Genomic DNA, 24,592 nt, shown 5'->3' on the forward strand with positions numbered 1-24,592 from the left:
AGAGGTAAGACTTTAAACTGATAGTCGGTCACATTACCATCTAGTTTGAACTGGATAAGCTCTGTCTCATGGTGAGTGAAAAGAGTCTTCCCACTGGCCAATTCAACTTGCATAGGTTTCCGTGATTTCTGCTCTAAGACTAGCTTACTCAAGCATCTACCAGGGGAAATGAATGAATGAGAACTGCCTGAATCAATCAAAAGCTTAAAAGGCTTACCCTGATACTCTGTTGGAGTATGGATGACGGAGAACTACTAGTATGGCCCTTGATTTTCATTTGCAGCATAGATCTGTCCTTTTTCCTCTTTTACTGCATCTGAAATGTGACTGCTCTGGCTGCTGGTGCAGTCTGAGGTGGAACTCTTTCTCTTTGGTTGCCCCAGTTCTGGGAAGGAGTTCTGGGATTACTCTGGAGGACAAAGGCAGATGGCTGAGCTAGAGTTCTTATGGGGTTTCCCTGGCTTGGGCGAGACGGTTGGGAGTTTAAAACTCATTCAAGCATGTGAAATAGGCACCTCCTTCATGAGGGGAATTTCTCCATGCAAAGGTGTCAAAAATGCATCATTTCACCTAAATATCTCTCTTTTTTAACTATTAACCTTGTCCTTAGTCAACTCTTCATCTTATGTGAGTATTTACTAATTTTTGGGGGATTTTTCTTTTATTATTCTATTTATCTCCTCCCTACATTTGGATGAATCTTATTGGTCCATAGGAACCTTAATTTAAAATTTTGAAAAAATCTTCACCCCCAAGATAATGCCTCTTGAACAAATTATACTTAATTTCTAATGCACCTTCTGGAAATCTTTTTGAACTTCTGTTTCAGGGGAACTTATTTTAAAAAGATGAGATATTTTTCTATTCAAAAATATTTAATATCTGAATATTATCTCTCTAGAATATTTTCTCTCTCTAGGCCAAAACTGGTAGAAACAAAATCTTTTATATTTCTGAAGAGGGATTTGATTACAAGGGAAGATGCTAGACATCTTGAGAGCCTGGGGAGAAATCTTACATGTGTTGTAAATTTCTTTACTATAAGAGACCTATGACATGTGTAGTGTTGAGTGACATTGATGACAAGTGGTTGAGTCCCCTGACACCTACAAAACACATCCAGACTAACACTTTTGTTTGTCTGTTTGTATGGATGTAGGTAACATGACTCACCTTCTCCGGATTGCATGTGTGAAAAAGGGTTTCTCTGTCGAGGATCTGCCTCGACTTGTTGTGTTTTTTTCTCTCACTAGATCTAAATCTCATCTTGAAGTTCTACTTGAGACACTCAGTGCTCCAAAAACATGATGTATTACACAGATGATGAAATATATCATGTTTCCATTCATATCTTGAGTATAGAGTGTCTTGAGTATATCTTGATGATGTATTACACAGATGATGAAATATATCATGTTTCCATTCATATCTTGAGTATATCTTGAGTATAGAGTGTCTTTTGAATTTGGTATTCAACTATAGGGTATTGTATTATGTTCAAAATGAAAACACACACTCTAGCTACAGGGGCTACTCTCTTTGGAGATAGTCCACATACTCATACTCAAACTCTAGCTACAGGGGCTACTCTCTTTGGAGATAGTCCACATACTCATACTCAAACTCTTTATACCTCAACCGTATTTATATAATTCTTGCTATCATTGTGCTTTTAGCCAATAGTCTTAAAGATTTAATTGTATGCCGATTGAGGTCACAGCCGTGGTGCCCTTATGTTGGGTTGTTTTAGGAAGTCTAGCTTCAATAGTACCTTTATTTTGACTAATACTCTGTTTTATGTCTCATAGATTTTACCCCTTTTCAGAGGGTCAGAGATTCCTCCTGACCATTCACCGTCAAAAGCCTACCAGCATGTTTTGGCATGCATCAAGACCGAGAAGCACAAGATATTTTCTTGTCCTTGATTCGACAAGAGCCGTGCCAACATGGCTCTCTTCTACAACTCCTATCCTTTAATGATTGGGTTAAGCTTTTAGCTGAGCTAGATAAGGATAAGGAAAGTGTAAGATTTCTCCCCAGTCCCTCATGATGTCCAGTATCTCCCCCTGTAATCAATCCCCTCTTCAAAAATATAAAAGATCTTGTTTCTAACTGTTTTAACCTAGAGAGAGAAAATATTCTAGAGAGAAAATATTCAAATTTTTAATATTTTTGGATAGAAAAATATCTCATCTTATTAAAATGAGTTTTCCTGAAATAAAAATTCAAAAAGATTTTCAGAAGGTGCATTAGAAATTAAGTATAATTTGTTCAAGAGGCATTGTCCTAAGAGTGAAGATTTTTTCAAAAATTTAAATTAAGGTTCCTATAGACCAATAAGATTCATCCAAATGTAAGGAAGAGATAAATGAAGAAATAAAAGAAAAATCTCCCAAAAATGAGTAAATACTCACATAAAATGAAGAGTTGACTAAGGACAAGACTAATAGTTAAAAAGGGGAGATATTTAGAAGTAATGATGCATTTTTAACACCTCTGCATGGGGATTTTTCCCTCATGAATGAGGCGCCTACTTCACATGTGCAATTGAGTTTTAAATTTTCAAAAATTGTGATATTTTTATCTCTCCTCTCTCTTGAACCAAACCAAATCAAAATGGAACCAAACCGAATAAAAAAGGAACCAAACTAGGTCCAAATCTAGTCCAAATTTAACCAAACTGAAATCTAAAAAATTCTAGAAATCAGTTAGCTTTGGTTAGAGCCTCCCTCTCCTATAAATAGAACATGAGTCCTTTGGAAAAAAGAGGAGAATTTTACTATATTAGAATTATGCTAAAATAATGCTAATTTTTACTATTCTCTCCAAATTGAAGAAATAATGCTAATTTTTACTATTCTCTAAAATTCTCTCCAAATTGAAGAAATTGGAGCTTCCCTCTTTCTTCAATCCCTATTGGTGGCTCCATAAACATACTAAACCAATTGATTGGTTGGGGGCCTTTATCGTGAATAAAGAATCAAGCAATTTATAAGGTAAATGGTGAATTTTGATCTTTTCTATAATTTCTCAATGTTTCTCTCTTCTCAACCCCTCTCAAGCTTGAGAAGCTTAATTGGAATAGTTTTTGAATGCTATTGAAGTTAATTGATGAATGGTAGTAAAGAATTACATAAATTGATGAATGCTATTGAAGTTAATTGATGAATGATAGTAAAGAATTACATAAATTTCCATTTATGCTTAATTCTAATGGTTTTAATGTAATTTCTCTCTCTCACTCAAGAAATGGTCATACTCATGACCTATTCTCAATCCAAAAGAAGCTTTTCATAAAGCTTTTCCTTAATCCAAGATTAATCTATGCTTGAGGCCAAATTAATGGTTTTTTTCTATGCTTTTAGTTTATGTATTTTATGAATATTGATGATTCAATCCATTATGGGTTAATGATCCAATTAGGGATCATTCTAATCATTCTCTTAAAAATAAGCTTTATCTTTTAAAATAATTGAGATTTATCAGTCATCATAGCAGCGGAGCTATGGTAAAATTTTTATAAAAATTACACATAAAATAATTTCATTCAAAGCATGAAAAGAGGACTTCCTACCATATTCTAGGAATTATCATCCTAGATTAATTGAAAGAATTTCATTGTAATCATGGAGAAATTGATTTTTATATTATGCATAATTGATTTTCATGCATAGAGGTATGCATAAAAGATTATTATTTTATTGTAAAAGTGTTACTTTTATCATATTTGATTTTCATGCATAGAGGTATGCATAAAAGATTATTATTTTATTGTAAAAGTGTTACTTTTATCATATTTGATTTTCATGCATAGAGGTATGCATAAAAGATTATTATTTTATTGTAAAAGTGTGACTTTTATCATATTTGATTTTCATGCATAGAGGTATGCTATACCTCATCTTATTAAAATTCAAATAAGAGTAGAACCCTCAAACCATCAAGCCAAAGAAAAGCTCTCAAATTCATTTAGTAAGTTAGAGATTCTTTTCTTTTCCATTCATTTTATGGTTTTTTATGATTTTTGTCTTCTGCCTCATTGAAAAAAGGCATTCCCCTCTCTTCTTTAGTAAATCCAACCATTCTTTATCCTAGATGTTTGATTATTAGATAAAATCAAGTTTTTTTATAATGTTTCTCTTAAATAAGTAGAAAATGTTTACATTAGAATGAATTAAATACTCTTGGTGGACTTCTAATTAATTTTAGTAAGTAAAAATTGAAAAATGGTCAGCCATACAAAGGAGGTTATGGCGAATCTTTTTGAAAATTTATGAAATAAATTTCATCTTTTATTAATCAAAAAGAGTAATCCCCATCGTTAGAGTATTCTAAAAGTGTCATTTTCATTCATGCATAGAAAGATGCATATTGATTAATTTTTATAAATGAATGATTATTAATAGAATTAAATTCTATGAAAGATACTTATTGATAAATTTTTTTAATTATGAAAGTGTTAATTTCTTCATTATGTATTTTTTGCATAAAATAATGCATAAAAGTATATATTTTTTATTACAAAAGAGTTACTTTCATCATATTGATTTTTATGCATAAAAGTATGCATAAAATAATAATTTTTATTATAAAAGTGTTACTTTTATCATTATTAATTTCTATGCATAAAAGTATGCATAAAAGAATATTTTTTTTAATTATAAAAGTGTTACTTCTATCATTATTGATTTCTATGCATAAAAGTATGCATAAAAGAATATTTTTTTAATTATAAAAGTGTTACTTCTATCATTATTGATTTCTATGCATAAAAGTATGCATAAAAGAATATTTTTTTATTATAAAAGTGTTACTTCTATCATTATTGATTTCTATTCATAAAAGTATGCATAAAAGAATATTTTTATTATTATAAAAGTGTTACTTCTATTATTATTGATTTTTATGCATAAAAGTATGCATAAAAGAATATTTTTTTATTATAAAAGTGTTACTTTTAACATAAATGATTTTTATGCATAAATGGGTACATAAAAGATATTTTTTATATTAAAAGTGTGATTTTTATCATAAATGATTTTTATGCATAAAAGATATTTTTTATATTAAAAGTGTGATTTTTATCATAAATAATTTTTATGCATAAATGAGTGCATAAAAGATATTTTTTATATTAAAAGTGTGATTTTTATCATAAATAATTTTTATGCATAAACATATGCATAAAAGATATTTTCTATATTAAAAGTGTGATTTTCACCATAAATGATTTTTATGCATAAACATATGTATAAAAGATATTTTTATTTATATTAAAAGTGTGATTTTCATCATAAATGATTTTTATGCATAAATGGATGCATAAAGGAAATTCTTTTATATTAAAAGAGTGATTTTTATCATAAATGATTTTTATGCATAAACATATGCATAAAAGATATATTTTTTTGTTAAAAGAGTGATTTTCATCATAAATGATTTTTATGATGATAAAAGTGTGACTTTCATCAAAATTGGATTTTATGCATAATTAGATGCATATAGAATCTTTATAATTAAATAAGGGTTCTCCTTAATCCTCTGTTTAATTTTCGTAAAAATTAGAAAAATAAATAAGTAGATAATTTGTGAGAAGAAATGCTACCGTTTCATATTCACTAGGATGGTAATGAGAAAATTCAATTAATATATCGAAGTCGGAGATCGAGATAAATGATTATTTTATTCCTCATAAGAAATTCATGTTTTAGAAATCTGTAAGCAAATATTCATCGAACAAAATTTAGAAAAAGAGACATTGAAATAGTACCTTTCGAGAAAGATAGTTTAGGAAGAACCTTTCCAGACCCAAACTCTCTTTCAGACTATTGACCAAGACCTAATTCCTTCGTCAATTTCAATCAATGACGATGTGGCGAGTTTAGGAAAAAGGTACTCAAATCCCCCACCAAATCTAAAACTAAGTTAAGACTTTTGATTTTGACCTGAGGATCAAGTTAACAGAGTTCGAGGAATTCTGTTTGGAATTCAGACTTGGATCTAGAAGTATTGGGATACGGATTTAAGATTATTCATGGTTTTCAAACAAAATCTAAATTGAAAACTTGCATAGAAACCCTATTTTCTTAAAGAACTGTCTTATGCCAGAATGCTGGAGGGAGCATTTGGCAGATATGTTTATCTAAGGGAAGTTCGATTGCAACAGTTGGTGGGGAGTGTTCGAGGGACAGCTCATGCGGCAAAAACCTGCCCAGGTCTTGATCAGCTTGGGTAGGGTGAAAAATGGTGCGCTTTCGGTACGATGGGCGAGGGCTGATGAAGTGGTCCCTGAGTGAAGTGCCGAGACACCTAAGGAGGATCCTGGAGGGTTCTGACTAGGCGATGCACGGGCTCCCGATGCTTAGGACACTGTGCTTAGGACACCCATACGTATGTTGAGGAAGATATATATGTATGTTGATGAAGTGATTATTGTAATCTGTTTACTAGATCTCGTTGCTGACCAGCTAGTCCCAATGGAGAGTCCAGAGTGGTACTTTTTTTGTGAACAAGGGATTGAATGGAAATTTTGAATTATGAAATCTGTGATCATATCTGTTTTGTCAATGGATTATTTTTATATTAAAGTTTTAAAGAGGAGTGTGTGCGTATCTGTTTTCTAAAGCTAAAGTTAAGAAAGGCATTTCAATTATGGGTGGGTGAGTACTTGTTTGGTTCCACCGTAGGGTGGTGGCTAACCCATGGGCCGGATGGGGTTAGGCTGAAATCAGTGGAGTTTTAATAATCAAACTGAAAAATCTTAGGATTACGCTAGGATTCAAGTAGCTAATCAGTTCCCTAATAAATTTCTCAAATGAGTGGATCAACGACTGTGCCTAATCTTGATTAGGAAAAAAGCGTTGAATTTACTCAGATGATCAAATTATATCAATGATAGTTTCCTTCTATCTGGTTTATTCAGGTGAAGGATAGTTTAGAATTGATCTCGTTAGAAAAATTTGTTAAGAAAATTCAAAAAGGTAGAATCGCCCCCGCTTTCCGGGCATGGAAAATTTTCTTGGTTTCGGTTTTTGGAGTGACCACCAGCCTAGTCTTGTGCCTGGACATTCATGGGCGAGGCCCCGAGTGAGAAACCTTGCCCCGCGCATGAGGGGGTTACTTCCGGTGTCAGCTGTCCGGAGTGCGGAGGGGGTAGAGGGATCTCACACATCTCCTCATTGTAGAGCCGGAGTTAGGTTTAATATGATAACAATAAAGTTACTCAAATTGTGTTAACCAATAAGTTATATTTTGGAAAATTCAAGGGTCCAATAAAAACCCTTAGTTTAGAAAAATTAGGTAGCAAAATTGTATAAGTAAAGAGAGATATAGGTGTGTGTGTGTGTACCCACCCCTGACCCGGGGGCATAGGCTCCGCACAAGTGGAGCGATAGGCTACCACTTGCGTGGATAGCCTATTTCCCACCAAACGATATTGATGTGTGAAGACTGAGTAGACTGGGAAGCCTTAGTTAGGGCTCTTTGGCAATGTTTGCCATACATATATATTCTAGTTGGAATCCATTGGCTATGTTGCCAGGTAAATGTAGTGACCTGCATGTAATCCGTTAAACAGAGAAGGAAAAGAGTATTTTTGAAGGTAGACTACCTATAACTAGCCCACCAAAGGCACTATGGCTATGAGTCAAGCTCCAACTTCAATCTAAACAAGCGATTCTATCTTTAAGACTATCGACCAGAGGCACAGTGATGGGCGAGAATTTGTAGACTTTCCTTATCCTTATCTAGCTCAGCCAAAAGCTTAACCCAATCATTAAAGGATAGGAGTTGTAGAAGAGAGCCATGTTGGCACAGCTCTTGTCAAACCGAGGACGTCACTTAATGACTAAAGGCTAAAATTTCTGTTTCATTCATTTTCTGGTATGAGCTGAAATTTCTTTTTAGCTTCTCTTGGATTTTCATGTGGAGACCATAAATGAGTTTGGCTTTTTTATTGCTATAGAACACACACACAAACAATACACACATCATACCTGTCATAATGTCAAATCTTTTTTATTTATTGCTTGGGATAACCTTTTTACTTTAATGTGGGCACAGGCTATATACTTTGACTTGGAGGAGTCCCAAAATATAACTAATTGGTTAACACAATTTGAGTAACTTTATTGTTATCATATTAAACCTAACTCTAGCTCTACAATGAGGAGATGGGTAACACTACACAAAGAAGGTGATGGTGCCCTTTTTGCTTTTGGACTGCTCTATTTAAGGCTCCACTATATGCTTGCAATGATGAGAGGTGTAAGATTCCTCTCTAGCCTTTGAGGTATACAAGAGTAAGAATCTCCCTTTTTAATCTTATAATTATTCCCTCTCTAAAATAAAAGAGATTTTGTTTAAAAAAAGGAAGACCCTCTCCCTAGAATACTTCTCAGGAGTCACGCCTGTTTTAAGGATTCAGAACAATGAGTTCAAAAGTGAAAATCGGTGTTTTGGATACCAAGGTTTTGGTTTTCATTCGAGTACGGCCCAAAAGAAGTTCTTTATCTCTTGGGGAGTATAAGAAGTTATCCCCCAGATATTGTGAGCCTTATATCTGAATTCAATGAAAGTAGGTGACTTAGCCTACAAGCTTCTTTTATCTCTTCATCTCAAAGTTCTTAAAGCCTTCTATAGAAAAATGTGCCAAACCCAAATCATGGAAAGACGGTAAAACTTCAGTAGCAAGATACCGTTGGCTTCTAGGTTACGCTAGCTCCTTCCTTTATATAAGTCGTAACTTTTACTTGTCGCTCACAGTAATCTTACTTCCATCGATCTCCTTTCTTTCTTAACCTCCTTCATGGCTTGGCAACAAGAGTTAGTTCTATCCATGATGATTTCTCACCTTCAAGACGCAAGCGAGTCTGTGAAGAAGGATTTCATAGAACAGTATGGGCGCTCACTTTTTCCTCACCTAGGAACTTCTGTAGCTCAGACCAAATGGCGGACCTATCAAGACATAACTAGGGTAACACCCTGGGGTCAGCAGCACTTTCGTAACAATGTCCACTTGGCCATGGTTATTGAAGCTTTGGGTTTGGGTCCCCGATACTACTGTGTCATGAGATCAAGACATCTTGGGTTTTCTGAGCGGGTGTTTTCTTCCTCATCAGAAGATATGCCTTTACCCCGTTTTTGGCTTGCCTCTCAGAGGTCCTTTTGTTAGATCACCTCATACCACTGAGATAGGTGCGGCAATAACCAACAGAATTATTCCCATAGATGAGTTACCTTATACGTGCGCAGCTTGTGAGTGCTGCTTTTGTGATCATATGATGGACGGACTTATGGAAGTGTAAAGAGTTCTTCTATCTTTACTATATATGTTCCAAGAATGAATAAAGTTTAAATCGTGTTCTTGTCTTGACCCTTACTCTCTTTGAGACTTTTTTATTTGGTGGTTAATCTTAATTAAATTTTTCTCTAAGTCTCATGTTCGTGCATCTTGCAAAATTATCCCAAGTTTGCGAGATGAGGACATCTCGCGTTTTTCAAGTGGGAGAGAATGTAAGATTCCTCCCCAGCCTCTTAAAATGTCCAGCATATTCCCCTGTAATCAATTCCCTCTTCAGAAATATAAGAGATCTTGTCTCTGCCTGTTTTGGCATAGAGAGAGAAAATATTCTAGAGAGAGAATATTCAGATTTTGAATATTTTTGGATAGAAAAATATCTCATCTTATTAAAATGAATTCCCTTGAAACAGAAATTCAGAAAGAATTTTCCAATGTGCAATTAGAATTAATTGGAAATGGGTATAAAGGACCTTAGCCTAAGGGTCTAGATTTTCAAAAATTTTTGGATTATGGTCCAATTAAGGTTACTATGGGCCAATAGCATCAATCCATGTGTAGGGAGGAGATAAATCCAATTTTGTAAAAGAAGATACCCAAAAATGAGTAAATGCTCACATAAGATGAAGAGTTGACTATGTACAAGGTTTATTAGTAAGAAACTATGAGTAATATCAAAAATATGAGATATTTTGGGTATCCAAAAATGAGTAAATGCTCACATAAGATGAAGAGTTGAAAATGTACAAGGTTTATTAGTAAAAAACTATGAGAAATATTATAATTATGAGATATTTTGGGTATCCAAAAATGAGTAAATGCTCACACAAGATGAAGAGTTGAAAATGTACAAGGTTTATTAGTAAAAAACTATGAGCAATATTAAAAATATGAGATATTTTGGGTATAATGATTCCATTTTGACACATATGTAAGGAAGGGGAGTTCTTTAAAGGAGGTGCATATTTCACATGCTTGAATGAGTTTTAAACTAAAAAATAATGTGATATTTTTATCTCTCCTCTCTCTTGAACCAAACCAAATCAAAATGGAACCAAACCGAATCAAAAAGGAACCAAACTAGGTCCAAATCTAGTCTAAATTCAACCAAACTGAATTTGGAAAATTCTAAAATTTAGTTAGCTTTGGTTAGAGCTTCCCTCTCCTATAAATACAACATGAGTCCTTTGAAAAAAATAGAAGAATTTTACTATACTAGAGTTATGCTGAAATAATGCTAATTTCTACTATTCTCTAAAATTCTCTCCAAATTGAAGAAATTGGAGCTTCCCTCTTTCTTCAATCTCCATTGGTGGCTCCATCAACATACTTAACCAATTGATTGGTTGGGGGCCTCTACCGTGAACAAAGAATCAAGCAATTTGTAAGGTAATTAGTGAATTTTGATCATTTTCTATAATTTCTCAATGTTTCTCTCTTCTCAACCCCTCTCAAGCTTGAGAAGCTTAATTGGAATGATTTTTGAATGTTATTAAAGTTAATTGATGAATGGTAGTGAAGAGTTACATAATTTAATGAATGCTATTGAAGTTAATTGATTAATGATAGTTAAGAATTACATAAATTTCTATTTATGCTTAATTCTAATGGTTTTTTTGTAATTTCACTCTCTCACTCAAGAAATGGTCATACTCATGACCCATTCTCAATCCAAATAAAGCTTTTCATAAAGCTTTTCTTTAATCCAAGATTAATCTATGCTTGAGGTCAAATTAATGGCCTTTTTCTATGCTTTTAGTTTATGTATTTCATGAATATTAATGATTCAACCCATTATTGGGTTAATGATCCAATTAGGGATCATTCTAATCATTTCCTTAATGAAAAGCTTTATCCTTCAAAATAAATTGAGATTTATCAGTCATAGTAGCGGAGCTATGGCAAAATTTTTATAAAAATTACACATAAAATAATTTTATTCAAAGCATGAAAAGAGAACTTCCTACCATATTCTAGGAATTATCATCCTAGATTAATTGAAAGAATTTTATTGTAATCATGGAGAAATTGAACTTTATGTTATGCATAATTGATGATTATTTTATTGTAAAAGTGTTACTTTTATCATATTTGGATTTCATGCATAGAGGTATGCATAAAAGAATTATTATTTTAATATAAAAGTATTTCTTTTATCATATTTGGATTTCATGCATAGAGGTATGCATAAAAGAATTATTATTTTAATATAAAAGTGTTTCTTTTATCATATTTGGATTTCATGCATAGAGGTATGCATAAAAGAATTATTATTTTAATATAAAAGTATTTCTTTTATCATATTTAGATTTCATGCATAGAGGTATGCATAAAAGAATTATTATTTTAATATAAAAGTGTTTCTTTTATCATAATTGAATTTCATGCATAGAGGTATGCATAAAAGTTGATTATTTTATTATAAAAGTGTGACTTTTATCATATTTGGATTTCATGCATAGAGGTATGCATAAAAGTTGACTATTTTATTATAAAAGTGTGACTTTTATCATATTTGGATTTCATGCATAGAGGTATGCATAAAAGTTGATTATTTTATTATAAAAGTGTTGCTTTTATCATAATTGGATTTCATGCATAGAGGTATGCATAAAAGTTGATTATTTTATTATAAAAGTGTTGCTTTTATCATATTTGGATTTCATGCATAGAGGTATGCATAAAAGTTGATTATTTTATTATAAAAGAGTTACTTTTATCATATTTGGATTTCATGCATAGAGGTATACATAAAAGTTGATTATTTTATTATAAAAGTGTGACTTTTATCATAATTGGATTTCATGCATAGAGGTATGCATAAAAGTTGATTATTTTATTATAAAAGTGTGACTTTTATCATATTTGGATTTCATGCATAGAGCTATGCATAAAAGTTGATTATTTTATTATAAAAGTGTTACTTTTATCATATTTAGATTTCATGCATAGAGGTATGCATAAAAATTGATTATTTTATTATAAAAGTATGACTTTTATCATATTTGGATTTCATGCATAGAGGTATGCATAAAAGTTGACTATTTTATTATAAAAGTGTGACTTTTATCATATTTGGATTTCATGCATAGAGGTATGCATAAAAGTTGATTATTTTATTATAAAAGTGTTGCTTTTATCATAATTGGATTTCATGCATAGAGGTATGCATAAAAGTTGATTATTTATTATAAAAGTGTTGCTTTTATCATATTTGGATTTCATGCATAGAGGTCTGCATAAAAGTTGATTATTTTATTATAAAAGATTTACTTTTATCATATTTGGATTTCATGCATAGAGGTATGCATAAAAGTTGATTATTTTATTGTAAAAGTGTTACTTTTATCATATTGAATTTCATGCATAGAGGTATGCATAAAAGATATTCTTTTTATACTAAAAGTGTGATTTTCATCATAAATGGATTTTATGCATAACTTAGATGCATAAGAGAAATTCTTTTATTCTAAAAGTGTAATTCCTACCAAATTGAATTTATGCATAGGAAGATGCATAAAAGAATGGAATTTCAATTCAAAAGTGTTATTCTCATCCAAATTGAATTTATGCATAGAAAGATACATAAAAGATTGAATTTTAATTCAAAAGTGTCATTTTCATTTAAAATGAATTTATGCATAGGAAGATGCATAAAAGATTGATTTTTATTTCAAAAGTGTTAGTCTCCTTAAATGGAATTTATGCATAAATAAATGTGTAGAGAAATCTTATATAAGAATTCTCCTGTATTCTATATATAGATATGGGAAGTGATAGGATGTGATAAGAGGTGTATGAGATGTGATAAGATGTGATAAGATGTGTATGGAAAGTGATAGGATGTGATAAGAGGTGTATGAGATGTGATAGGATGTGATAAGAGGTGTATGGGATGTGATAAGATGTGATAAGATGTGTATGGAAAGTGATAGGATGTGATAAGAGGTGTATGAGATGTGATAGGATGTGATAAGATGTGTATGAGATGTGATAGGATGTGATAAGAGGTGTATGGGATGTGATAAGATGTGATAAGATGCATATGAGATGAGTTAGGAAGTGATAAGATGAGTCAAAATGTGATAAGATGTGTATGGGATGAGGTAAGAAGTGTATGTGATGGGATAAGATGTATATGGGTTGTGATAGGGCAAGAATGGATGTAGATACGGATGTGGATGTATGTATGAATGAGGATGTGAAAATGGATGTATGCATGTAGATGTGGATGTATGCATGTGAAAGTGGAAGTGGATGTGGATGTATGGGTGTAGATACGGATATGGATATATGTATGTGGATGTGGACGTATGAATGAGGATGTGAAAAATGATATATGCATGTAGATATGGATGTATGGATGTGAATGTGGATGTGGATGTGGATGTATGGATATGGACATGGATGTGTATGTATGAATATGGATATGGGATGTGGATGTATAAATGAGGATGTGAAAATGAAGGTAAGCATGTAGATGTGGATGTATGTATGTGAATGTGGATGTGGATGTGGATGTATGGATGTGGATATGGATGTGTATGTATGGATGTGGATATGGATGTGTATGTATGAATGTGGATATGGGATGTGGATGTATAAATGAGGATGTAAAAATGGATGTATGCATGTAGATGTGGATGTATGGATGTGAACGGAATGTGTATGTGAATTAATGTGTCGTCAAGGAAATGGGTGAGAATGAGTACACATTGAATGGAATGTGGAATAAGTAATGTGGACTAAGGAGGGATAATGTGGAAAGACGAGAGTTTGATTTAGAAACTGTATTTTGTGGACTATTTGTAAATGACTGTTTTATGTCAAGAATGCTAGGGAAGCATTTTGACCGTCTTGTGGATTAAGGTCATGAAGACCTAACTGTTAAAGTTGCAACTGCTGACGGAGAGTCAATGGAGGACGTCTCACGTAGCAAGGTCGACCGAGGTCTTGACCAGCCTCGGTTCGATTTAAATGGTGAGCTTCCGGTACGGTGGATGAGGGACCAAGGAAGCGGCCTATGAGTAAAGCACTAGGTCACCTGCGAAGGATCCTAGAGGGTGCTGATCATACGGTGCTCGGGCTCTGGGTCACTGAAGATACCCACACGTGCGTCGTGGAAGATATTGGAACAAGGAATAAGAGTTGCTTTCTGAAACTGGGCATGGATCTGGTTGATTGACCTTGCTGGTCCTCAACGGATGAGTCCATGGCTCTTTTATATGGATCTGTGGGTTTTTCTTGCTGATCTTCCACGGAGATTCCATTCTGCTATATGAATATATTGCCGGTTACTATGAGCTAGGAACTATGGAAAAGGCCCCTGAGTGAACAGGTGGTGAGTGTTCTGGTTGCCAATGATGCCATAAGTATACCGATGAATGAATGACTGGAAATAAGGATTCAACCAGAGACTATGAGGATTGTCATTAGTGACATAATGGTTTCATTAAAGAATTGTTTTAAAGATAGCTGATGCTAAGAAAAAGGCAATTTCATATTGGGTGTGTAAGTGGTGTGACTAGTTTTATGTTTGCATGAACTTCCGGCTAGGGGGCCTTGGAACTCTTTTCCTTGGTACCCGCCAGGACAAAACCTAACCAAATTCTTAATTGGATCCCATCACTACAGTGGTTGGGCGGTTGGCTAACCCATGGGACTGGATGGGGTTAGGCTGGACTGATGGATCCGTAAATCGAGACTCAATTTTTGTTATTACGATAGATGAAGTAAGTCCCGGATAGTAATTGTTCTATGGATAGGAATCAACGGCTGTGCCTCTTGATGGGGAAAAAAGCGTTGATCCCAATGATCCAAGTGCAAGTTTCTTCCCTGATCTGACCGAGTATCTTTATAGGTGCAGTCAGATCAGTTTGATCACTAATGGTCTTGACTACGTTAGAGTAAAAAGTTATCCTGGAGGAATCGCTCGTGCTTTTCGGATAAGGGAAGTTTTTCCGGGTTCGGTTTTGGAAAAACCGACGGATTAGTCTTTTGTCCGGATATCCGTGGACGAGGCCCCGAGTGTGGACCCTACCTCGTGCTAGAAGTGCTACTTCCGCTGCTAGTACCCCGAATCCGTTGCGCGGTTGGAACGGGGATCTCACAGTTGGTATCAGAGCTTTTTGGTCAATGAGGATCAACCGAGAAGCCAAGTATATCAAAAATTTATCAAGAATCAAAAAGGTTGTAATTGTGTGATATAATTCATATAAATTGATATTCAATCTGAAAATTCATAAATTAGTAATTGGGTTTTCAAATGGAAGTACGGCAATTGTATGGAACCCTGACTTGCTTGAGGCCTAGACATGATGGTATTTACCTTATAGTTCCAAGTATTATGACGACCCGTATATACTGAGGGTATAACTGCAGCTCTTTACCGACAGTATATACGAGTAAATCTAAGACTTGAAATTATAAGTGTTAATGCTATCCAGATGATGATTTTGAATATGGTTGATATGATTTTAATTTTGTTTGAGAACTGATGAATTGATTTGGATTCTGATTGAAAAATGATGATTTCTGAAATTTAGTTGAAATATAATAACCTGAGCAAAACTACAATGAGGATGAATGGGATGAGTCCCTGTGATGATAAATGATAATAATGATTTTAGCAAATCACTATAAGATTAGTGGATTGCGCTATCAAATTGCTACTGTTAACACTTGACCGTTAGATCAAGTTAAAGGGATGACAAATTGAGAACTTGACTGAAATTCCCGTGGAGGAATGTTCAGAAGGAAATTTTTCGGTCTAATGGACCATTATCATGTTAAAGATATGAATGATATGATCTGAATGAATTGTTATTTAATGATGAGATCTAAGGGATATTTATCCCAGTATTCTGTTGGGTTGACCAGAATATAAGGAACCCCAGAATAAAATTGGATCTTAAGAAAAAGAGTTGTCCTCTACCTTGCGAGATGAGGACATCTCGCACTTTTTTAAGTGGGGTAGAATGTAAGATTCCTCTCCAACCTTCGAGGTATACAAGAGTAAGAATCTCCCTTTTTGATCTTATAATTATTCCCTCTCTAAAATAAAAGAAAGATTCTGTTTAAAAAAAGGAAGACCCTCTCCCTAGAATACTTCTCAAGAGTCACGCCTGTTTTAAGGATTCAGAACAATGAGTTCAGAAGTGAAAATCGGTGTTTTGGATACCAAGGTTTCGGTTTTCATTCGAGTACGGCCCAAAAGAAGTTCTTTATCTCTTGGGGAGTATAAGAAGTTATCCCCCAGATATTGGGAGCCTTATATCTGAATTCAATGAAAGTAGGTGACTTAGCCTACAAGCTTCTTTTATCTCTTCATCTCAAAGTTCTTAAAGCCTTCTATAGAAAAATGTGCCAAACCCAAATCAAGGAAAGACGGTAAAACTTTAGTGGCAAGATACCGTTGGCTTCTAGGTTATGCTAGCTCCTTCCTTTATATAAGTCGTAACTTTTACTTGTCGCTCACAGTAATCTTACTTCCATCGATCTCCTTTCTTTCTTAATCTCCTTCATGGCTTGGCAACAAGAATTAGTTTTATCCATGATGATTTCTCACCTTCAAGATGCAAGCGAGTCTGTGAGTGAAGAAGGATTTTATAGAACAGTATGGGCGCTCACTTTTTCCTCACCTAGGAACTTGGCCATGGTTATTGAAGCTTTGGGTTTGGGTCCCCGATACTACTGTGTCATGAGATCAAGACATCTTGGGTTTTCTGAGCGGGTCTTCTTACTGGCGTGTTTTCTTCCTCATCAGAAGATATGCCTTTACCCCGTTTTTGGCTTGCCTCTCAGAGGTCCTTTTGTTAGATCACCTCATACCACTGAGATAGGTGCGGCAATAACCAACAGAATTATTCCCATAGATGAGTTACCTTATACGTGCGCAGCTTGTGAGTGCTGCTTTTGTGATCATATGATGGACGGACTTATGGAAGTGTAAAGAGTTCTTCTATCTTTACTGTATATGTTCTAAGAATGAATAAAGTTTAAATCTTGTTCTTGTCTTGACCCTTACTCTCTTTGAGACTTTTTTATTTAGTGGTTAATCTTAATAAAATTTTTCTCTAAGTCTCATGTTCGTGCATCTTGCGAAATTATCCAAAGTTTGCGAGATGAGGACATCTCGCGTTTTTCAAGTGGGAGAGAATGTAAGATTCCTCCCCAGCCTCTCAAAATGTCCAGCATATTCCCCTGTAATCAAATTCCCTCTTCAAAAATATAAGAGATCTTGTCTCTGCCTGTCTTGGCATAGAGAGAGAAAATATTAAATTTTTCCATTTGAATAGTCCTCCATGGGGATTTCAGATTTTTAATTTATCATCCCTTAACTTGATCCACTGGACAAAAGTTAACAATAGTAATCTGCCAACAAAATCCACTAATCTCATAGTGATTGGCTAAAGTCATTAATATCATTCCAGTTAAGAACATGATCACAGGGCTTTGTCCCATTCATCCTCATTGCGGTTTCGCTCAGCTTATTACATTTCAACCAAATTTCAGGGATCATCATTTTTCAATCAGAATCCAAATCAACTCATCAGTTCTCAACCAGAATTTAAAAATCATATCAACCACATTCGAATTCATTATCTGGAAAATAGAGAGAGAATATTCAGATTTTAAATATTTTTGGATAGAAAAATATCTCATCTTATTAAAATGAATTCCCCTGAAACAGAAATTCTGAAAGAATTTTCCAATGTGTAATTAGAATTAATTGGAAATGGGTATAAAGGACCTTAGCCTAAGGGTCTAGATTTTCAGAAATTTTTGGATTATGGTCCAATTAAGGTTACTATGGGCCAATAGCATCAATCCATGTGTAGGGAGGAGATAAATCCAATTTTGTAAAAGAAATGAGTAAATGCTCACATAAGATGAAGAGTTGACTATGTACAATGTTTATTAGTAAGAAACTATGAGTAATATCAAAAATATGAGATATTTTGGGTAGCGAGAATTGTATAAATACAGCTGAGGTATAAAGAGTTTGAGTATGAGTATGTGGACTATCTCCAAAGAGAGTAGCCCCTGTAGCTAGAGTGTGTGTTTTCGTTTTGAACATAATACAATACCCTACAGCTGAATACCAAATTCAAAAGACACTCTATACTCAAGATATGAATGGAAACATGATATATTTCATCATTTGTGTAATACGTCATGTTTTTGGAGCACTGAGTGTCTCAAGTAAAACTTCAAGATGAGATTTAGATCTAGTGAGAGAAAAAAAACACAACAAGTTGAGGCAGATCCTCGGCGTGGCAGAAAAACCCTTTTTCACACATGCAATCCGGAGAAGGTGAGTCCTGTTACCTGCATCCATACAAACAGAGAAACAAAAGTGTTAGTTTGGATGTGTCTTGCAGGTGTCAGGGGACTCAACCGCTTGTCATCAATGTCACTCAACACTACACATGTCATAGGTCTCTATATAGTAAAGAAATTAAAAACACAAGTTATATCAAGAAAGCAAGCTGTACCCAATCAATGCAGCGATTGATTAGACCAAGAGCATTAAGAGAATACCATTATCAGAATTAAGATTTCTCTTTTACCCATTAATCACATTAGAAGTGAAAGTCCAGAGAACATCTATCCCAAAGAGATGAAAGCAAATAAAGTCCCTAATACAGAGCTCCTATGTTAATAATACCTATAGCATACTAGTATTCAAACCCTATCTGCCCCAAGTAGTAAGCTAGGGTTTACCATACATCATGAAGCCAAGTAGATTATTTAGTACATAAGCCACAGGTTCATATGTGTAACCATTTTGATGAGATCGGATAACGGCATGTAGGCTATACAAGTAATGCATTCCACAAGCAATTATCTCTTATGTGCTATGTAATCATTATTGATGAAAAGCAAGGGGTTTTATAATAGAGCTCCATTATCCAAATTAAAGACATTGTGCAACCACATTAGGTATACATTGCACCTGTGAAGAAGGCACACCGATCATAGTAAGCAATAGAGCCATGATCACAAAACATACCCATAGGGCTAAGGGACCTGAGTTAGCAATACACAAGCAGACTAGTGAGTGTGTGCCACTCACCCCAAATTTGTCTTGATTTAGCAAATCCTCAGTCGAGGCATCTTCATGCATCAGCAGCCCATGTGGCCTCTCATCATTGCAGCATATAGTGGAGTCTTAAATAGAGCAGGAGTTAGAGGTTCAATATGATAACAATAAAGCTACTCAAATTGTGTTAAACCAATAAGTTTTTTTAAAAAATATTTAACATTATGACAGGTATGATGTGTGTATTGTGTGTGTGTGTGTGTGTTCTATAGCAATAAAAAATCAAACTCATTTATGGTCTCAAGTTGAAAATCCAACAGAAGCTAAAAAGAAATCTCAGCTCATACCAGAAAATGAATGAAACAAAAATTCAATATGATAACAATAAAGCTACTCAAATTGTGTTAACCAATAAGTTTAAAAAAAAAGATTTGACATTATGACAGGTATGATGTGTGTATTGTGTATGTGTGTGTTCTATAGGAATAAAAAAGCCAAACTCATTTATGGTCTCCAGATGAAAATCCAAGAGAAGCTAAAAAGAAATCTCAGCTCATACCAAAAAATGAATGAAACAAAAATTCTAGCCTTTAGTCATTAAGTGACCCAATATTGGGTTAAAGAACATGTTCAACACTACCCACAAGTTCCCAAAATTCTATGAGAAACAGGTAAGAAAATTCAAGGGTCCAATAAGAACCCTTAGTTTAGAAAAATATTAGGTAGCAAAATTGTATAAGTTAAGAGAGATCTAGGTGTGTGTGTGTGCCCACCCCTAACCCGGGCATAGGAGGCTCCGCACAAGTGGAGTGATAGGCTACCACTTGCATGGATAGCCTATTGCCCACCAAAAGATATTGATGTGTGAAGACTGAGTAGACTGGGAAGCCTTAATTAGGCTCTTTGGCAATGTTTGCCATACATATATATTCCAGTTGGAATCCACTGGCTATGTTGCCAGGTAAATGTAGTGATCTGCATGTAAACCGTTAAACAGAGAAAGAAAAGAGTATTTTTGAAGGTCGACTACCTATAAAACAAGCGCACTAAAGGCACTATGGCTATGAGTCAAGCTCTAACCTCAATCTAAATAAGCAATTCTATCTTTAAGACTATCAGCCAGAGGCACAGTGATGGGCGAGAATTGTTTGTATACTTTCCTTATCCTTATCTAGCTCAACCAAAGCTTAACCCAATCATTAAAGGACAGGAGTTGTAGAAGAGAGCCATGTTGGCACGGCTCTTGTCGAACCGAGGACATGATAATATCTGGTGCTTCTTTGGTCTTGGCAGGCCTTTGACGGTGAATGGTGAGGAGGAATCTCTGACCCTCTGAAAAGGGGTAAAATCTAAGAGACATAAAAAGGAGTATTAGTCAAAATAAAGGTACTATTGAAGCTAGACTTCCTAAAACTAGCCAACATAACCCCACCTGTGAGCCAAGCTCCAGCCTCAATCGGCATACAATTCAATCTTTAAGACTATCGGCTAAAAGCACAATGATAGCAAGAATTGTATAAATACGGGTGAGGTATAAAGAGTTTGAGTATGAGTATGTGGACTATCTCCAAAGAGAGTAGCCCCTGTAGCTAGAGTGTGTGTTTTTGTTTTGAACATAATACAATACCCTACAGCTGAATACAAAATTCAAAAGACACTCTATACTCAAGATATGAATGGAAACATGATATATTTCATCATCTATGTACTACATCATGTTTTTGGAGCACTGAGTGTCTCAAGTAAAACTTCAAGATGAGATTTAGATCTAGTGAGAGAAAAAAACACAACAAGCCGAGGTAGATCCTCGGCAAAGAGAAACCCTTTTTCACACATGCAATGCGGAGAAGGTGAGTATTGTTACCTGTATCCATACAAACAGACAAACAAAAGTGTTAGTCTGGATGTGTCTTGCAGGTGTCAGGGGACTCAACCACTTGTCATCAATGTCACTCAACACTACACGTCATAGGTCTCTATATAGTAAAGAAATTCATAACATAAGTTATATCAAGAAAGCAAGGTGTACCCAATCAATGCAGCCATTGATTAGACCAAGAGCATTGAGAGAATACCATTATCAGAATTTAGATTTCTCTTTTACCCATTAATCATTAGAAGTGAAAGTCCAGAGGATATCTATCCCAAAGAGATGAAAGCAAATAAAGTCCCTAATACAGAGCTCCTATGTTAACAATACCTACAGCATACTAGTACTCATACCCTATCTGCCCCAAGTAGTCCAGGGTTTACCATACATCATGAAGCCAAGTAGATTATTTAGTACATAAGCCACAGGTTCAGATGTGTAACCATTTTGATGAGATCAGATAACAGCATGTAGTCTGTACAAGTAATGCATATTCCACAAGCAATTATCTCTTATGTGCTATGTAATCATTAGTGAAAAGAAAAGGGTTTTATAATAGAGCTCCATTATCTAAATTAAAGACATTGTGCAACCACATTAGGTAAAAACAAAAATTCAAATATACATTGCAGCTGTGAAGAAGGCGGTGCCACCGATCATAGTATGCAATAGAGCCATGATCACAAAACATACCCAAAGGGCTAAGTGAGGGACCTGGGTAAGCAATACACAAGCAGACTAGTGAGTGTGTGCCACTCACCTCAAATTTGTCTTGATTTATAGCAAATCCTCAGTCGAGGCATCTTCATGCATCAGCAGCCCATGTGGCCATTCATCATTGCAGGCATATAGTGGAGCCTTAAGTAGAGTAGTCCAAAAGAAAAAAGGGTGCCATCAACTTCTCTGTGTAGTGTTACCCATCCCCTCATTGTAGAGCTGGAGTTAGGTTTAATATGATAACAATAAAGTTACTCGAATTGTGTTAACGAATAAGTTATATTTTGGGACTCCTCCAAGTCAAAGTATATGGCCTGGTGCCCACATTAAAGTAAAAAGGTCATCCCAAGCAATAAATAAAAAATATTTGACATTATGACAAGTATGACAAGTATTGTGTGTGTGTGTGTGTGTGTTCTATAGCAATAAAAAAGCCAAACTCATTTATGGTCTCTAGATGAAAATCCAAGAGAAGCTAAAAAGAAATCTCAGCTCATACCAAAAAATGAATGAAATAGGAATTCTAGCCTTTAGTCATTAAGTGACCTAATATTGGGTTAAAGAACATGTTCAACACTACCCACACAAGTTCCCAAAATTCTATGAGAAACAGGTTAAAAAATTCAAGGGCCCAACAAAAACCCTTAGTTTAGAAAAATATTAGGTAGCAAAATTGTATAAGTCATGAGAGATATAGGTGTGTGTGTGTACCCACCCCTGACCCGAGCATAGGCTCCGCACAAATGGAGCGATAGGCTACCACTTGCATGGATAGCCAATTGCCCACCAAAAGATATTGATGTGTAAAGACTGAGTAGACTGGGAAGCCTTAGTTAGGCTCTTTGGCAATGTTTGCCATACATATATATTCCTGTTGGAATCCACTGGCTATGTTGGCAGGTAAATGTAGTGACCTACATGTAAACCGTTAAACAGAGAAGGAAAAGAGTATTTTTGAAGGTAGACTACCTATAACTAGACCACCAAAGGCACTATGGCTGTGAGTCAAGCTCCAACCTCAATCTAAACAAGCAATTCTATTCTTTAAGACTATCGGCCAGAGGCACAGTGATGGGCGAGAATTGTTTGTAGACTTTCCTTATCCTTATCTAGCTCAGCCAAAAGCTTAACCCAATCATTAAAGGACATGAGTTGTAGAAGAGAGCCATGTTGGCACGGCTCTTATCGAACCGAGGACACGATAATATCTTGTGCTTCTTTGGCCTTGATGCATGCTAAAACATGCTCGCACGCCTTTGACGGTGAATGGTCAGGAGGAATCTCTGACCCTCTGAAAAGGGGTAAAACCTATGAGACATAAAACAGAGTATTAGTCAAAATAAAGGTACTATTGAAGCTAGACTTCCTAAAACTAACAACATAAGGGCACCACGGCTGTGAGCCAAGCTCCAACCTCAATCGGCATACAATTCAATCTTTAAGACTATCGGGCTAAAAGTGCAATAATAGCAAGAATTGTATAAATACGGCTGAGGTATAAAGAGTTTGAGTATGAGTATGTGGACTATCTCCAAAGAGAGTAGTCCCTGTAGCTAGAGTACATGTGTAGTAATGAGTGACATTGATGACAAGTGGTTGAGTCCCCTTACACCTGCAAGACACATCCAGACTAACACTTTTGTTTTTAGCTGATAGTCTTAAAGATTAAATTGTATGCCGATTGAGGTTGGAGCTTAGCTCACAGCCATGGTGCCCTTATGCTCGCTGGTTTTAGGAAGTCTAGCTTCAATAGTACCTTTATTTTGACTAATACTCTGTTTTATGTCTCTCATAGATTCTACCCCTTTTCAGAGGGTCAGAGATTCCTCCTGACCATTCACCGTCAAAGGCCTGCCATCATATTTTGGCATGCATCAAGACCGAAGAAGCACAAGATATTAGCGTATCCTTGGTTCGACAAGAGCCGTGCCAACATGGCTCTCTTTTACAACTCCTGTCCTTTAATGATTGGGTTAAGCTTTAAGCTTTGGCTGAGCTAGATAAGGATAAGGAAAGTCTACAAACAATTCTCGCCCATCACTGCGCCTCTGGCCGATAAAAGATAGAATTGATTGTTTAGATTGAGGTTAGAGCTTGACTCATAGCCATAGTGCCTTTGGTGGGCTACTTATAGGTAGTCTACCTTGAAAAATACCCTTTTCTTCTCTGCCGCGCCGAGGATCTACCTCGGCTTGTTGTGTTTTTTTTCTCTCACTAAATCTAAATCTCATCTTGAAGTTTTACTTGAGACACTCAGTGCTCCAAAAACATGATGTATTACACAGATGATGAAATATATCATGTTTCCATTCATATCTTGAGTATAGAGTGTCTTTTGAATTTGATATTCAGTTGTAGGGTATTGTATTATGTTCAAAACGAAAACACACACTCTAGCTACAGGGGCTATTCTCTTTGGAGATAGTCCACATACTCTTACTCAAACTCTTTATACCTCAGTGGTATTTATACAATTCTTGCTATGTGCTTTTAGCTGATAGTCTTAAAGATTGAATTGTATGCCGATTGAGGTTGGAGCTTGGCTCACAACCTCAATTCTTGCTATGTGCTTTTAGCTGATAGTCTTAAAGATTGAATTGTGTGCCGATTGAGGTTGGAGCTTGGCTCACAGCCGTGGTGCCCTTATGTTGGCTCGTTTTAG

Source organism: Cibotium barometz, chromosome 19, assembly GCF_041138505.1.
Source record: "Cibotium barometz isolate CiBa-2024 chromosome 19, ASM4113850v1, whole genome shotgun sequence".
Lineage (NCBI taxonomy): Eukaryota > Viridiplantae > Streptophyta > Polypodiopsida > Cyatheales > Cibotiaceae > Cibotium > Cibotium barometz.